Source organism: Lygodium microphyllum, chromosome 16 (assembly GCF_053477565.2).
Source record: "Lygodium microphyllum isolate KBCC chromosome 16, Lygodium_microphyllum_v1.1.10, whole genome shotgun sequence".
NCBI lineage: Eukaryota > Viridiplantae > Streptophyta > Polypodiopsida > Schizaeales > Lygodiaceae > Lygodium > Lygodium microphyllum.
In genome coordinates, this window is record NC_141150.1 from 7,156,135 (window position 1) to 7,170,981 (window position 14,847).

A 14,847-nucleotide genomic window follows, 5' to 3' on the forward strand; every position below is an offset into this window, starting at 1 on the left:
TTGCTACTTGGGAAGATTTCAAGAAGAAGTTTATGCAGAATTTCCTTTCACCGCAATTTCATGAGAAGGCTATTAAGCAATGGGATCTACTCCAGCAACGGGATCGTGAGCCTATTCCTCAGTATACAGAGCATTTTTAGAATGCACTCCTCCAGCTACGCATGCTTGAAGACGTACCAGAGGCGATACATAAGCGGAAGTATATGTCAGGACTCCTTGGGCATTACTACGCTGAAGTTAACATGTTCAAGTCTGCTACCCTTGAAGACGCCATTTCACTAGCTCACGACACTGAAGATAAGCTATGCGGTAGAGACAGACGACCACAGCAATTCCAAGCCAATGGTAATTATGGATCTAAACAATTTAATTCCAACTTTAGAAGATTTAATCCAGGTAAGTTTCTCTTCATCATCTTTTTGCAAAAATTGGGCAAAACCACCTGCATTACCATCCAATGTCAATCAAAACCCTAAGCCTATTCCACAGCCAAATCCAAATGTACCTAAACTTCCTGCCATTGCAAATAATGTAACCAAAGCCAAGCCAATAGTATGCTATAAATGCCACCAGCCTAGACATCTAGCAGCAAATTGTCATTCAAAGAAGCCACCAGCTCATATCAACTACCTTGGAGTCATGGACGAAGACGAACATGAGGATATGCCTGATTTCACTGAAGATGAGGACGACACTACTACTACTTCCGATACTTTACCAGGTATGCCTACTCCACATTCATTATTGACTATGAAATGTTTGGTGCATGGAAAGGAAAATACTATTTTGTATGATGACGGTAGTACTCATGATTTTATTTCAGCAAAATTGGTAAAAGAATTGAAATTACAGACTGTACCTACGCATTATCGCATAAAAGCTGCATTTTTAGGAACTAGGTATAATGGTACACAGGAAGTGCAAGACTTAGAGATTCAAATTGGTTCATACACTGAAAGAAGAAATTTCTTAGTTGTTCCATTACAGTCGAGTGACATTATTTTAGGTATGCCTTGGCGTCACCAGCATAACCCAGATATAGATTATTCTACACACACAATGAATATTAATTTTCAAGGAAAATCTATTATATTATATGGTATGCATGCATCTAATGTTTTTCCACTGCTTTCGCATACTCAAGCTAAACGTGTATTACGCAAGAGTAGTAAATCTTATCTCATTTGGGTAAATGAATTGCAAGTAAAAGAAAATCATATGCACTCTAGGCATAAAGAATTTCTTGCATATTTTAAGGACTGTTTTGCAGAATACCTACCACCAGGTTTACCTTCTTCACGTCCAGAAGATCATAAGATAGATTTGATCCCTGGTACACAACCACCTTGCAAAGCACCCTATAGGCATAACCAGATAGAGAAAAAAGAAATCCAGAGTTAAGTTGAGGAATTACTGAATAGAGGATTGATTAGATCTAGCAGTTCTCCATTCGATGCATCTGTACTGTTAGTCAAGAAAAAGAATAATACTTATCGAATGTGCATTGACTATCGAGCTTTAAATAAGATCACTGTAAAGAATAGATATCCTATTCCTGGAGTTGATGACCTTATGGACAAACTACAAGGATCTGCTATATTTAGTAAAATTGACCTTAAGTCTGGTTATCATCAGGTGAGGCTAGATAAGTTTGACATATTCAAGACTACATTTAGAATACAGTTTGGTCATTACGAATTTTTAGTCATGCCATTTGGATTGACTAATGCACCTGCTACCTTTAGTAGAATGATGAACCGTATCTTTTTGAAATATCAGTATTGTGTAATTGTTTTCTTTGATGATATTTTGGTGTTTAGTCAAAATGAGAAAGAACATTATGAGCATTTGTCATTGGTTTTTCAATTATTGAAAGAAAATCAACTGTATGTAAATCCTGAAAAGAGTGAATTTTTTAAAACGGAAATTGAGTATTTATGTCATATTGTATTATCTGATGGAATTAAAGTTGATCCTAAGAAAATTGATGCAATATTGAATTGGCCTGTACCCAAAAACATGCATGAGTTACGCTCATTCCTTGGTCTTGCTAGTTTCTATAGGAAGTTTATATGTAATTTTTCATTACTTGCTTTACCATTAACCAAACTTCTGAAGAAAGGAATTGTTTATCAATGAACCGAAAATCAACAGAAATCCTTTGACTTACTGAAACATACATTAACCCATGCCCCTGTTCTACAGTTGCCTGACCTTAATAGACCATTCTTTCTAGTAGTGACCGATGCTAGTGGATCAGGAATATGAGCCGTACTTATGCAAGACAATCATCCTATAGCATATTCTAGTTGTAAGCTGAAACCCTCTGAGCTGAAATATTCCACATATGACAAAGAACTATTAGCAGTTGTACAAGCATTAAGACAGTGGAAACACTACTTAATGGGTTCAGAATTTATGATAAAGACCGATCAGTAAAGTATTAGACATTTACTTAGCCAACCCCAAATCTCTGACCGACATATCAAATGGGCTACCTTTATTCAAGTTTTCATCCTATCATTCAATACCAACCTGGAAAAGAAAATGTAGTAGCTGATGCATTGAGTAGAAGACCTACCATTCATAATATTTCTATCATATCTTTTGATTCTTTGATTGCTATGAAAGATACATATCATCAGGATATTACTTTTCATTCTGATTGGAATACATTAGTTGAAAATAATTTCATTCATATTGATTCATTGTCATATAATGATATATTTATGTTTTATGAAAAGAGATTGTGTGTTACAATACCATTCCGATTTTTTGTTTTAAATGAAATTCATTGTCCCCCATACCAAGGTCATAGAGGTATCATATCTACATTACGTATGTTAACTGAAGATTTTTATTGGCCGCATATGGATGCTGATGTATCTGACTTTGTTTCTGAATGTTTGATTTGTTAAAGAGTTAAGAGACATCATGGTAAACAGTATGGATTACTTATGCCTTTGTCTATTCCATCTAAACCTTGGGAAAAAATTTATATGGATTTCATTACTGGTTTACGAAATACTAAATCTAACCATGATATGATTTGGACAGTTGTAGATAGATTTAGTAAACAAGCATATTTCATTCCATGTAAGAAAACTTTAACAACATCACAAGCAGCACAATTATTTTTGAAAACTGTTTTTACTAACCATGGATTGCCAAAAGTTATTATTTCAGATCGTGATTCTAGATTTTGTAACAACTTTTGGATTACTCTATTTGCTAACCTAGGCACAAAGATTGATTTCTCATCTGCATTTCATCCAGAAACTAATGGACAAACAGAAGCCACTAACAACACAATTCTAGATCTTTTACGTGCATATACTATCTCTAAACCACAGATATGGGACACTCATTTGCACTTATTACAGTTTGCATATAACAATACACCGCACACATCTACAAAGAAAGCACCGTTTGAAGTGATTTATGGATATAGATTATCTACACCTGTTGCATCTTTGTCTAATAGAATTAAAGTATTGATGATATTGCTAGTATGCATAATACTATTTTTGATGAGGTTAAAGATATGATTGCTAAAGCCCAGCAATCATATACCAAACAAGCCAACAAGAAAAGACAAGCAATGAATTTCAAAGTTGATGATTATGTTTGGCTGAGAATAGAAAAACGTAGATTGCAAAGTGTAGATAGACATCCAGTTGTCAAATTAGCTCCAAGATTTTATGGACCATTTAGAATCATTCATAAAATTAAGGACAATGCATTCAAGTTAGAATTACCACCTCATTGGAAAATTCACAACACATTTCACATTAGTTTATTGAGACCATTTAGAGGCCAATTACCTGTACACCCTGTTTATGAAAACCCATCTTTATTAGAGGAAGAGACTGAAATACTTGAACCAGAAGCTATCATAGACACTGACTTTATGACCACTAGAACTGGCCGAAGGTATTCTCGATATCTAGTTAAATTTAAGAACCATCCTGTAGAAGAAGCACAATGGATGCACGTTAGAGATTTAAATGCTTTCCCCACTCTGTTAGCTCCACATTGAGCTAATAGCAATTGAGGTCAATTGCTATCCCACCCCGGGGGTATGATGCTAGGAGGTATATTCCACGGTGGATTCCGTGCCATGGTGGATTCCGTGAGGTTTTACGGTGGATTCCATAAACTTTGATGACCGGGGCTCATACACAAAGTGGATTCTTTGTGCGAGAAGTTGATGGGGACGCCTGTCCTTTTCGGGCGTTTCATTAATTTAGTGTGTACGTGGGTGATTCCATAGCGGGTGATTACACAAAATACATATTAAATTAATAAACGTTTATGAGTTTAGAGTGCGCACTCGTAATAAATTAAGGTTAGGATTTATTTCTAACCAGTTGATTTATTTATGTAGCTGAAGACTGCTAGGTATTCACTTTTGTCGGTTTAATTGTATTATTTTACTAACGATTGTGAATGCTTCAGTTGATATGTAGAGATAGCAGCAGTGGCGGAGGAAAGCATTGGAGTCTAGCGAGTATTCGATCTATGGATTATATTTTGATAGGCGCCACGCTTATATTTTGTCATGTCTATTGAGGTATCGATTATTTATTATTATTTTGTATGCGCCCATGTACACGGTTATGTTATTTCTATTTGGACATTGTATTGGGCGTGCCAGACTCTTTGGGCACCGTCCATTAGCTTTATTCCTATTTTTGTAAAAGAAAACTCAAAAGCTAAAAGCTTGATATATTTTTGTAAATTGGGCTATTATTGAGCATGAAGAAGAAATATACATAAAATACATGCTTTCTGAAGCGCTCACACAAGGCATGGGGGGAGATTGAACCCAATTGGTCTCTTGCTCTTATCGTTCATGCTTTTTACCTTGTAACTTGTGCAAAAAGTAGAGTTCATTGTTCATGGGGACCTTCCGGGATTCACTACGTGAGCATACAGCGACCGATCTGCGCACCAAAGTCGGTGAAAAGCTACTATAGAAATTGCATCGTATGCCTGTGCGTAGAGACATTGGGAGTTATAGAATCATCCTTGTTGCCTGTTGATGCAAAATCGTCACTAGGAAGTGACTGTGTGGTCAAATACCACTTTCATCAGTTTTGCAGATTTGCCCTTGTGAGGCTGAAGCTGTGTTCTTTACATTGACAGAATTTTTTGCAGTGTTCTGTAATGGCGTCTGATTCTCTTTTACAGATTGTCACTGAAAAGCTTGACAAGAACAACTTCCAAGCATGGAAGTTTAGGATGACGAATTTCCTTATGGGAAAAGGATATTGGGAATTCGTTGTAGGAAATAAAGAAGAACCAGTTCTTCTTGATGTTCCCAATCAACAGCAAATGCAGGCATTTAAAGCATGGCATGAGAGAGCTAGGAAAGTTATGTACTGGCTGTCTATCAGCATTTCAGACTCTATGATTGTGCATATTCAAGATGCAAGTACGCCAAAGGAGGCATGGGATACTTTGTCAAAAATGTATAGCACAAATACGCAAGCTAAGAAAATGCAGCTCAAGCAAGAGTTGCACAATGTGCAAAGAGAAAATATGAGCATCAATGACTACCACATGAAGGTGAAGAAGATTGCAGATGCACTTGCTTCCATTGGGTCGCCAGTGGAAGATGATGATTTAGTTTCTGTGACCTTGAATGGTCTAGGAAAGGATTATGCATAGTTCCGAACATCCATTTCCGTCCGTGAAAGATTTCCTGATTTTGAGGAGTTGATTGCTCTTCTAATTTCTGAGGAGCAGAGAAATGGTGGTGCATCTTCTTTAGGAGGAACTTCAAAAGAAGCTGTCTTGTACTCAAATGCTGGAAGAGTTAGAGGTAGAGGTAGAAGAGGCCGATCTGGAGGCCGTGGTAGAAATCAGAATATGCAACAAACTCAAGAAAACCAGTCCTATGGAGGAGGACGTGGTAACTCTAGAGGCAGGGGGAGCCAAAGAGGTCATGGTGGATGGCAAAGAGGCCAAAATGCAAATAGTAATGTTAAATGCTACTACTGTGGTAAAATGGGTAATATGGCTAAAGACTGCTATAAAAAGCAGAATGATATCATGAACGGAAAATTGCAACAAGGGAATTATGCATCTTCTAGTAGACAGGGTGATGACAGAAATGAGCATTTGTTTATGGTGCAGCACATGAACAATTTTGTGACAAGTGCAGAAGAAAGCAACGATGTATGGTATGTTGACTCAGGTGCATCAAACCACATGACATGTCATGCAGAATGGATGGAGGATGCAAGGAAAATGGAAAAACCAGGATTTGTGGAGACTGGTGATGATACTACACATCCTATTGTGCAGATTGGAAAAATTCATTTGTCTATGCAGGATGGGAAAAAGAAATACCCGTCCGATGTATTTCATGTCCCGAATATCACCAAGAATCTGGTTTCTGTTGGTCAAATGGTTGAGCAGGGCTTGCAGGTCAGATTTAATCCTCATGGATGCTTTGTTGAGGATATGAAAAATAAGGGTCGCTTGATAGCAAAAGGAAAGAAAAAGGGCAGAATGTTTGCATTTGATGCAGACATGTCTGAATTGAGTGCAGCAATGTTTGCACATGGGACCGGTGTAGTTGCAGATATTGATATCTGGCATAAACGCATTGGTCATGTTAATGTACAGTGACTTAAATCAATGTAGGCCCAAAATATTGTTGCAGGATTGCCTAAATTCAAGGTTGCAGAAATGCATAAGGTATGTGAAGCCTGTCACTTTGGAAAACAGGCAAGAAAACCATTTTCTAGACATGTTCAAGAGAGTAAGAAGCCATTGGAATTAATCCACTCTGATGTGTGGACTACTAAAGCTGCATCTCTTGGAGGCTGTCATTATTTTGTCACTTTTATTGATGACTATAGCAGAAAAGTTTGGGTATATTTTATGAAAAAGAAAAGTGAAGTGTTTGGGCATTTCAAAACTCTTAAAGCTATGGTTGAAAAAGAAACAGGCCTGCAAATAAAATGCCTAAGGTCAGATGGAGAGGGAGAGTACCTCTCAAATGAGTTTGTAAGGTTCCTGTAGGAGTATGGCATAAAGCAGCAATATTCATGCAATCAAACCCCACAACAAAATGGAATTGCAGAAAGGAAAAACATACATATTGGAGAGGTATCTCGTGCCATGCTCAATGAAAAAGACTTGCCAGATTTTTACTGGGCTGAGGCAGTTGCTACAACAGTCTACATAATGAACAGGACTCCCACTGCAGCAATACATGGGATGACTCTAGAGGAGAGGTATACTGGTAGAAAACTAGATATTTCTCATTTGAAAATTTTTGGTTGCATTGCCTATGTTCATGTGCCAGATGAGTTGAGATCCAAGTTGGATCCAAAAGCTGAGAAGTGTATCTTTATTGATTACTCTTTGCAACAGAAAGGGTATAGATGCTATAACCCTTCTACTCGTAAGTTTACAGTAAGCAGAGATGTTATTTTTGATGAGATGAGTAGCTGGTATAAACCAGTAAATGTGATTGATAATGTAGATGCACAAAATGGTAATGCTGCACAGAATTCACAGCAGCAGTCACAAGATATTAGTGGACCTGGAGCATCCTCTAGCAGTGGTTCACATTCTTCGCCATGGACAGCCAAATTGAGATCAGGAGAATCTTCTCAAAGCAATGCAGATAGTGGTATGCAGGTATCCCGAAAAGGAAAAGAGAAGGTAGATCAGCCCATGTTTGATGTGAATGCAGGTCACTCTTATGTGGATAGTGAATCCAGTGGCTCAGAACAGAGCATTGATGATGAGTTGGGTATTCCTTCTATTGTTACACATGGAGTAAGGAAGACCAGGGATGTTTTGAGAGCACTTGGGAGTGAACCTACTTTGCGCAGGTCTACCAGAGCTAGGTATCCTGTGGATAGGTTGAAATATGATGGATCTACAGCCATTCACTATGCATATATGGTCAAAGTGATATAGGAACCAGAATCCACTTCTTTTGAACAAGCCATAAAAAAAGAAAAATGGGAGAAAGCCATGGATGAAGAAATGGATGCTTTGGAAGCAAATGCTACCTGGGAATTGGTACCTTTGCCTAAAGATAAGAATGCGATTGGTTGTAAGTGGGTTTATAAGGTGAAGCACAATGCAGATGGTTCTGTGAACAGATACAAGGCAAGATTAGTAGTCAAGGGGTATGCACAAACATATGGCATTGATTATGAAGAAACATTCAGTCCGGTTGCAAGGATGGCAACTGTAAGAGCAGTCATTGCTATGGCTGCATCAAAGGGATGGTCTTTACATCAGATGGATGTAAAGAATGCCTTCTTGCATGGTGATTTGCAAGAAGAGGTCTATATGGAGCAGCCACCAGGTTATGTGCATGCTGTTCATCCTGAGTTTGTTTGCAGGTTGAAGAAAGCCTTGTATGGCTTGAAGCAAGCACCTAGAGCATGGTCTGACAAGATAGGACAGTATCTTATTACTATTGGCTTTCAGATTTCCAAGGCAGATTTCTCACTATATGTGAGAAAAACAGAGAAAGGTATTATGCTGCTTGTCATTTATGTTGATGATTTGATTATGACAGGTGATAGTGATGAAGATATCCTTCATGTGAAAATGCTATTGAAGCAGAAGTTTGAGATGAAGGATTTGGGAGAGCTGCGTTATTTCTTGGGCATTGAGGTGATTAGATCACCAAGTGGGATACGGCTCTTGCAGAGGCAGTATGGATTGGACATGCTGTCCAAATATGGGATGACAGGCTGTAAGCCTATTTCAGTTCCTTTGGAGCAGAATGTGAAGCTGAGTGTAGATGCATGTGAGCTTCTGGAAGACCCTACTATGTACAGACGCATAGTAGGAAGTTTGATTTATATGACTATTACCAGTCCAGATTTGAGCTATGCTGTTGGATTGGTAAGTCAGTTTATGCAGGCTCCAAGGAAACCACATTTGGATGCGGCTAGACGCATACTCAGGTATGTGAAGTCCACATTGCAGTATGGACTACTTTATGAGACTGGGGTTCAGATACAGTTGCATGGATACACTGATGCTGATTGGGCTAGTAGTATTTCTGATAGACGATCTACCAGCGGATATGTGTTCTCTTTTGGGAGTGCTGCAGTCACTTGGAGCAGCAAGAAACAGCCTACAGTTGCCTTGTTGAGCACAGAGGCTGAGTATAGGGGCGCAGCAATGGCTGCATGTGAGGTAGCTTCGTTGCATAAGCTACTTTATGATATGCATCAGCCTACAGATGCGCCAATTGTAATTTATTGTGACAACATGAGTAGTACACACTTGGCAAATAGCCTAGTCTATCATGCTAGAACAAAGCACATTGAGGTGCATTATCACTATGTGCGAGAGATAGTTTTGCTAGGTCTTATTGATCTAGTTTATGTCAGCACAGAGGATCAGGTAGCTGACATATTTACGAAGGCATTGGGCGCAGAGAAGCTGCGCAAGTTCAGAGACCTGCTTGGTGTGTAGGAATTGGGATTGAGCTCGAGGGGGAGTGTTGAGATATCGAGCTTCACTCGTGATATGCCAGGGTGACTGTTGTGCATTTATGTCACCAACTTGTCAGTTGTAGATGCGGTTGGTACACCGCCCATGAATAATAGCTAGATGACAGCTATCCTTATCTACTCTAGTTTGTGGCTCAGTTAGTATACCACCTTAGTTAGTTGAGTTTGGTTTGAGACCCATATATAGGGTTCTTCTATTTCTATGTACTAGTGTTCTTTTGGCTTACACAAAAACTAAGAAGAGGAAAACAGTTTTCAGCCTCCATCTTTGTGTGTATTCCCCCATTGTGCAAGCAAGAAAGCTACAAGTGAGACTCCTTCCTTCTCTCCCACAATCTTGACACCCCTTGCACCACATCTTGCATTTTAGTACTTTGTGCACCAACCTTGCATTAGTCCACCTTGATACACATACACATACATACACATCTTTGCACACGTATCCCTGTGTACGTAGAGGAACACACACATGTGCACTCATTGTGTCTCTTGCTCTCTCTCTCTCTCTCTCTCTCTCTCTCTCTCTCTCTCTCTCAATTGACACTTACTTTATTTGCAAGTGGAGATTGACGAGTAAGGGGAAGAACAAATGAGGCACCCCGTAGTGCCATGTGTACTATCCTACCATCAATAGTTGACCCATACCTAGAACCGTGCACTTAGTTCTCATTGCAAAAGGATCCCATCCTAGTACACATACATTGTGCACTAACTCCACTAGACCTAGTGCACTACACCATTGCACGCCGTGAAGCACTGTGCATTGAACTAGTGCATTAGTGTTCTAGCACACAGACCCAATACTCCACCCTAGTGCACTACACCTAATGCACTACACATAGTTCATTGCAAGTAGAACATTGCATTTCCTCGCGTATAATCCAATATACAAGGCCACTATTGTATTACACATAGTCATTCACCTTAGTACACAACATCGTGCACTAGTGCACATGTTAGCACACAATGCATTATGAATAGTGCGCATAGACTAGTGCACATGTATATCCATTCACAAGTAACTACCAATTCATTTCCCTACCTCATTCTAGTGCACTCATGGTGTTTCACGAGTAGTGTTTGAAGATAATCCTTCCCCACAACCCAAAAACGAGATGAGAAGGAGTGCTGGTAAAGTGAATGACTTTGTTTAGGTGCTAAACTTGACTCAAAAATTTGACAATACAAGGCCGAGGACACTAGCTACGCTATCCTCAAATATCCTTCTACTATGCTTTTTATAGCATTAAACACATTATGAGCACACACAATGAAGAGCTTCTATGACCACAATACAATAAAGCAAGAACCTCGAGTTTGAGCAATAAATAATTTGATTTCACGTTCTTAATAAAACATGTTTCAAACTAGGAAACAATCAAGACACATTCATAATTCCAAAACACTCCTATGTATTGATGGCAAAGCACACACACACATAGTCTCCATAGCTTAAATATCTATGATTGTGATACATCGAGCTCGTAAAGGTTTTGACGAATCATAAACCAAAATTTTGGGTGTGATCCTCCTCTCTCCTCACAATCATTACTTCAGCAAAATAAGAGAAGGGGGGACACCTTAGCCCTACATAATTCCCCTTTATATACACATTTACTTTCGTTTTGAAAGACGATGCGATCCTCCGCAAAGAAACAGACATTGATAGCCATGCATTGTTTCCTACAAAATTAGTGATGAAAACACGCCACCATCCTCCTCTCCATCCATGCCTTTGGCAATACCCTCAAAATAAGCGTGACCAACACCATCCTCAAAATAAGTGGGCTCAACATCCTCAACTAGCTTTACCATATAAGCATAATGGTGAGCCGTATAACCTTCAAAACCAAATCTTTTAACATGGTATTTGATCCTGCTAGACCTGCGTACCCCTCGATCAGGTAATGGAGCCTTTACATTACCATGCGCTCTCTGTATAGTTGGTGTCTTTATTAAAGGAATACTAAGCTCATCATCCAAACTCTTTGAACCACTAGAATCTCCATTACTTGAAGATGTGGGGCTCCTTCTTAGTCTCCCAGACTAAGGGCTAATTGTAGATGTAGTACCACATGATGTTTTTGGTCCACCAAGGCTCTATGATTATTGCTTTTCTTTGTGCAAATAACCAACATCACCATCATCATAATCCAATGTATTACCACTAGATGCATACCAATTGCTCATCTCATAAAAAATAATATTCTTGCTCACCCTGAAATCACTTGTGATACGGTTATAACAATGATACCCTTTCTGCTATTAAGAGTAGCCAATAAAAATACATTTTTTAGCCTTTGGATCAAGCTTCTTTCCTAGCTCATTTGGCACATGAACATATGAAATATATCAAAACACTTTCAAGTGTGACACATCAGGCTTATTGTCTATAAAGCATTCTTCCGAGGTTCTCCCATAAACTACAGCTATGGGAGTCCTATTCATAATATAGACAATAGTATGGATAGCTTAAGACAAAAAATGTTTTGGCATATTCTTTTCAGCCATCAATGCCCATGCAACTTCTGCAATATGCGTATTTTTTCTTTCTGTAATCCCATTTTGCAGTGGGGTATACTTGCAAGTAAACTATTTCTTTATCCCATGAGACCTCAAGAAGGCACTATAATAATTAGAGAGTTACTCTCCCCCTCCATATGATCTCAAGCACTTTAACTTTTAAGCCTATTTCTGTTTCAACAACAGCCTTGAAAGTTGTGAAGTGCTCAAATACATCATTCCTTTCCTTCATGAAATATACTCAATGTTCTTGAACAATCATCAATAGATGTAACAAAGTATTTGCTACCACCAAAAGATACATTTTATGTAGGCTCCCAAATTTTTGCTCACATCTCTATTATGCGAAAAACGTTATCTTGTGTGCTTACCAAATTGACATACTTCACACACTTTATGAAATTTTGCAACTCTAAAAGCAGACAACCCTATAACTAATCCTATGGATTGCATTAATTTCAATCTTTATATATTTGCATATCCAATATGTTTATGCCATATTTCAATGTTTGCGATCACTCCTTTCCCTTTAGCATACATAGTAGCTTTCATAGCAAGAACTCTAGCATCTAGAGTGAGCATGCAACCAACTCTACGTCCTTTTACGACCAGCCTGCACTTGCCATTAAAGTCTTTTACAAAACAATCTTTTGCATTAAATCAAATTACAACCCTTGCTCTACCATTTGGCCAATAGACACTAAATTCTTTGTGATTGATGGCACATGTAATACATTGATAGACTCTTTATCTGGCCATCATGCAAGAATAAGGGAATCTTTCCAATGTGTGAAATTGGGTGGCATGAATCATCACTTGTCTACACATAACTTGAATTTTGTAAATCTTGTATATCTCCAAACCATTCAGCATGACTGGTCATATGATTAGATACACATGAATCAACATACAATACATAATCATGTGTCTTCTTTCTTGTAACATCATTTATCATATGCTGCATAACAAACATACACTCATTTTGTCTTCATTCTATTCTGAAGATGATGCATGGTTTCCTTGCCGCAATTTACTATTGTGCATGTCATCCTTCTTAGCATAACAATGGATTGCAATATGACTTGTTTTACTGCAATAATGGCAAAAAATATCTGAATTTCCAGAACCTCTGTTCTACCATCCACCTCTTCCTTTAGAGCTCCCTTTGCCTCTAAAGTTTCCATACCCTCCTAAACCTTGGATTTCACCAAATTGTTGATTTAATCTATTTTGCTGGTCATTGTGAGCACGCCCTATAACTCGACCTCTCGAAGAGGATCTGTCACCACGTCTCCTTCCTAAACTTGAATAAAATGCTTTGACCTCTTCACCATTTCTTTCAGATGAGTCAACATGCATACTGATCTCTTTGGTAATCATGAGAGAGACCAACTCATCAAAATATGGAAATGGCTTCCATACATATACAAAAGTAACAAACGATTTCCAAGCCTTCTCATTATTAAGGCCACCCAAAGTAGAAGAAACCAAACCATTATCATTAGGCATTGCATCAATCGCTGCCAAAGCATTTGCAATGCTCCTCACCTTCAAACCATACTCATTGACAGACATTTTCCCTTTCTTCAAAGTATTCAACTCTTGCTTGAGTTGAATCTTCCGTGCATTTGCATTTACTAAAAAAATTGTTCTAAAAAATTATCCAAGCTGCATTCCATTCTTTCTATGCCTTTAATTAATCTGTTGCAGCATTCGTCACGTGGGGTTACTCAGCTCTGGCTTCTTTTCTCTTCACTTGAAATGAACTCATAAATGTTTTTTTCCAATAAGAATACATAGAACTTCCATGATGGGTAATTGTTATTGTCCAGCTTCTTAATAATCGGATTTTCACTTTTCTTTACCATTATCACAAAAATGATACAAAATAGCAAGCAAGATTTCTGTAACATTTTACAACAAGTGCACATCAATATGCCAAGTAATCTTTTTTACTGACTCAATGGTATATATAATTTGTAACTTGTTTGTAAATAAAACTTATGTTTTCTTTGTAGCAAATACTTCAAAACTTATAGATTTGAAATTTGCAACTTGTGTATCCACTTTTGGTCAACATAGTCAAATTTTAGTATGCTCAAACTATTGTCCGCAATCTTCTGTGTCTAAAACGGGTCCTGAAATAGCCTTAGATGGCCAAAAATCCAATTTAGGTTAGCTTTAAAGGGCTCATTTATAGAATATATAGTGCTCTACTCACACACTGAATCTTACAAGAATTTGATATTTTCACTCTGCCCTACTTTTGGTGCCTCCATACACACTATCCAAGAGAGAGAGTGGAAGAAGGGGGGAGGGGGGCTTCTTACTCATTGCTTGGTTGCTCTTAAATCCTTATTTCTTCTCCTTCACTTCAGCCTTCAGAACTAGCTTTTCCTAATGGAATTGCTTTGATACCATGTCAAGAATTGCGTGGTGGGAAAACTTGCTTGAGCTATTGCACCAAATACACACCATACACACAAGAAGAGAGATGGAGGCCAAAACATTTTATTGTCGATTTCTTCTTCTTCTTTGATACACAATACAGTGTACACAAAGTATAGATAAGATACAACATAAAGGAAGGTGGCTTACTAAGTCAAACAATTCATAATTGACTATACTAATCGACTGGTGATGCTATAGCTATGCCAACTATAGGTAGGTGTAACAAACTAAATACAATAAGTGATACAACCTGAGTGTAGTGTATCCAATAAGTGCAACGTGAAGTGCTTGTGAATCCATAGTCCCTATGATGTGCAAAGATATCGACAAGAAAATATACATGTTTTAGGATGTCCAATAGCTACCA